The sequence below is a fragment of the Sinocyclocheilus grahami genome, unplaced genomic scaffold (genome assembly GCF_001515645.1).
Source record: "Sinocyclocheilus grahami isolate Dianchi unplaced genomic scaffold, SAMN03320097.WGS_v1.1 scaffold41.1, whole genome shotgun sequence".
Classification (NCBI taxonomy): domain Eukaryota; kingdom Metazoa; phylum Chordata; class Actinopteri; order Cypriniformes; family Cyprinidae; genus Sinocyclocheilus; species Sinocyclocheilus grahami.
Window position 1 is genome coordinate 287,244 of NW_015505220.1, and position 4,398 is coordinate 291,641.

General features: G+C 36.4%; 1 pseudogene; it reads left to right on the forward strand.

The window, feature by feature from the left end:
* The first annotated feature begins 1,404 nt into the window (after positions 1–1,404).
* Positions 1,405–3,899, forward strand: LOC107582203 (sushi, nidogen and EGF-like domain-containing protein 1; annotated as a pseudogene).
* Positions 3,900–4,398: the final 499 nt, after the last annotated feature.

A 4,398-nucleotide genomic window follows, 5' to 3' on the forward strand; every position in this document is an offset into this window, starting at 1 on the left:
ACGTAAGAATGAACCGTAAACGGTTACACTTTACTTGAAGGGGTGTGCATAAGACTGACATGACACCTTCATAATCATAACATGACACCTACATAATCATGACATGATACATGTCATGAATATGAAGGTTTTTTATGCATGTTTATGACAGTAAACATACATTTGTGATGGATTATGCATCATTTGAATCATATAGCGATATTTTTTTTCCAAGCTGATGAATGACAAAAAGGAATAGTTCACCCAAAAATGAAAATTTGCTTAAACTTTATTCACCCTCAGGTCATCCAAGATACAGATCAGTGTGTCTCTACATCAGATTTGTAGAAATGTAGCATTCCGTCACTTGCTCACCAGTGGATCCTCTGCAGTGAATGGGTGCCGTCAGAATAAGAGTCCAAACATCTGATAAAAACATCACAATAATCCACACCACTCCAGTCCATCAGTTAACAACTTGCGAAGCAAAAATCTTTTAAAAAAGTTAAAAAAAAACAAATCCATCGTGACAGCGTTTTTTTACTTCAAACTGTTGCTTTCGGCTAAAATACGTGTCCTCTGTTCGTAATACTGCTTTTTTTGAGCAAAAAAGTCAACTTGTTTGAATCAGGAGAGAAATATACACAGATCAAGTTCTGTTTACAAGCAAAAACTGTCCAAAACAGATCTAAACAAATATGTTGGTGGATGGACTTGTTAACTGGAGGAATCATTATTGTGGGCTTGTATTTTGGCCAGAAGCAACTGTTTAAAGTTTGCAAATTTTCACTACATAAGATGTTAACTGATGGACTGGAGTGGTGTGGATTACTTGTGGATTATTGAGATGTTTTTATCAGCTGTTTGGACTCTCATTCTGACGGCACCCATTCACTGCAGGGGATCATGAACATCAACAAAATCCTCCTACAGCAAATACATTAGGCAAGAGTGCCTAAGCACAATTCACCCAGATACAATTTTAATTGCATGAACTCTTGAAAAAAAAAGTTATGAGGTGTCATAAGTCAATGGAGGTTGTTTTACTTCAATTGTTGTTTAGCTTGAACATTGAGTTGCATTATAAAAAGTTCAGATGCCATTCACCTGAATGCATTTGGCATACATTCACAGAACATGTCCCTCCCTTCAATGCTATGATAATTAGTGACAGAGAAAGTACAAGAACGTAGTCCATATGACAGTCTGAAATAAGTACCATCTAACTATTTGTCTATATGGTTTGCTTTGATAATTTAGTTTATGTTGTGTATGCATAATTTGATATTTTATGCATTCAACTGACAAGTGTTTGTATAACTTTTAAATGAAAATAAGTATTAAGATGGTTTTGTTCTCTTGTGCTTCTGTATGAAATTATAGCAGTGGCATTCTGGTATCTCTGACCTCATCCAAATATTTATCATGAGAGTGTGTCCACTTTCACATTATCTGCTTGTGTTCATATCAGTCCTGTCACTGAGTGAGTTTTAACATCCATTTGAATAATAATCCTTCATAATATAGCATAGACAATACACATTCTTATGGAATTGTATTTAAATGTAATCTTTTTCTTCATCAGGCAGGGTGACAGAGGCACAGACAGGTAATGATTGCCCTTAGAACTAGAACATATAAAAAGTCCAGCTGAACTGTTTGAAGTTAACATGAACTGAGCTTGAAGTTGTTCATTTTTACGTGCAGCGCTGGTGATATTCTATCCATTCGGTTCAGAGACACTGTCAATATTGCCATTGAGGATGAAAACTCCACGCTTATTGACCTGTGGAGTCCTTTTGTGTTCTTCGGCCGCACATACAACAGGACATATGTGAGAATTTAGTTCTGTTAATGTCAAGTCACCTTTATTTATATAGCGCTTTTAACAATACAGATTGCGTCAAAGCAACTGAACAGCATTAATGCAAATGGTGAATGATTAAAATGTAACATGCACAACTAATATCTTCCATTACTTAAGTTAACAGTAACGGACACCTTACATTCAACTAGTCTTCATCACAGTTTATTGTTAACTACTTTCCCATCAATGGAAGTGAAGACATCATTGCTCCCCTCTGGACCGACGTTGACGTCAGTATGAATGGCATCATCTTGTATCAGCAGTACTCAACCGGGAGCGTTCTCACTCGTGCCACTCAGGATATAAACCAGTATTTCCCTGATCTGAGCTTCACGGCTAATTGGGTCCTGGTTGCAACTTGGGAAAGAATTGCATACTATTATCACTCTGGCACGGTGAGTTAGTTTGTTATAACTCCTTCAAGCTCAAGGTTACAGATGAGATATTCTTAGAGCTGTGTAACAGTCAATGTTCCCAAACTTTGCAGGAAACGTAGTTTCAAGTGGTTTTAATTTCGGGCGGTGATTTGTCTTTTATTCTCATGAATTATGGTGACATTGCTGTGGCGCATAATATGGTGCAGGTAAGACATGATTTCTGTATTAGTGGAACAAATATGCCTACATTTTTTTGATAATCTTTCTCAATAATTCTTTTTTTCCTTGTGTGTACAGGCTGGTTATGACACAATAAACTCCACAGCCTACTTTAAGGTCCCTGGGTCAAACGATGGGAATGTTATTCCAAACCTCAAGAACTCCACTAATGTCAATGTTCCAGGCCGATTGGCCTTCAGGGTGGACGGTGGACCAGATCAAAACATAAAAGGTACACAATTGCCACCAAAATGATCATCTGTAGTATTATTCACTTATTATATTTGGCCTAAAGTCAAGGTTCTTGTTGCTCAGCATGCCACTACAATGAACAGAATAATTTATATCTTGAATCAACCTGAATTCCTTTGAACAAAAGTGTCTGCCAAATGTTACAATAAGAATGTACCCAGAAACAAGCAAACAAGCACGTTTTAAAAGTTTCACCCTCAGGCCATCCAAGATGAGTTTGTTTCCTCATTCGACAAATGTAGCATTTTATCACTTGCTCAGCAATGGATCCTCTGCAGTGAATGGGTGCCGTCAGAATGAGAGTCCAAACAGCTGATAAAAACTTCACAATAATCCACAAGTAATCCACAGCACTCCAGTCCATCAGTTAATGTCTTGTGCTTGGCGAAAATATGAGTCCATAATAAAAAAGTAATCTTGTCTGAATCAGGTGAAAAATCTGCATGCATCAAGTAGCATTTACAAGCCAAAACAATTCTAAAGAAATATGTGGATGGATTTTGATGTGAGAGACAACAGGGGAAGGACTTCATCTCTGGAGGAAATTGTATTATGGATTATGAACTCTTATTTTAGCCAGGAAGCAACGTTTTTAAAGTTAAAAAGTCTTGAAGGATTTGTTTCTTACAAACATGCAGCTTTTCACTACACAAGATGTTAACTGATGGACTGGAGTGGTGTGGATTACTTATGGATTATTATTGTGATGGTTTTATCAGCTGTTTGAACTCTCATTCTGACGGCACCCATTCACTGCAGAGGATCCATTGGTGAGCAAATGATGCAATGCCAAATTTCTCCAAATGTGGTCTATTGAAAACAAATTAGTCTACATTTTGGATGTCTTGAGGGTGAGTAAATTGTAAGCAAATTTGAATTTTTGGGTAAACTATTCCTGTAATTAATTGACCACCATACTGTGTGTGTGCATTGATTCTCTTAGAAAATATCATAGGAGTTCAAATGAGAGTTACTTCATTTTCAGACCTAAGAGAGAGTGAAAACATTGGGTCCGTTTTAGAGAAAGTAAGTTGCACTTACTACAGAACATAGTATTTTTTTGTTTTTTTTTCCAAAATTCTGGTACTAATAGTCAGTTTAAAAACATTTGATCTTTATTTCAGCTACAACAAGAGCTAACCAAGTTCGGTCTGCCAAGCAGTATCAAACTGAACTTACGAAGAGTCCAAAAGACACATCTGTGATATTAACCATCGTACAAGGAAATAAATTCTAACAGAGACCAGTTAATTAAATCTCTTGCATCAAATATCCCTGCAATTAAAAGATAAATTACAGCGAAGTAAGGATAACAATCCAAAATCAAATCTAACATTGAAAGGTAATTAATAGTAATTTCATATGAAAACCAGCGTCTGCAGACCAGGAATGCCACTCTATAGGAAGGCAAAGTTTCATGTGTTCTCACGCAAGTGATATGTGGCAGGAGTTTTACCTATCTGCAATATGTGAAAAATGGACATAAACCTGTTCTTCCTCTATGGCTACATTTGCTTAAAAATCATAATATTTACTGTAATGTGAGCTTTTCTTGATGAGATATTGGGGCAAGTACTGTCTATTCTGGCTAGCTGTCACAATTTGAATTTATGGAGCTATTACATATAGTGAAATATTTTGCTATTTAGCTTTAGTTTTGAATTTTCTCCTCAAAAAAAGGTTGATGCATCATTCTGAGGTGTG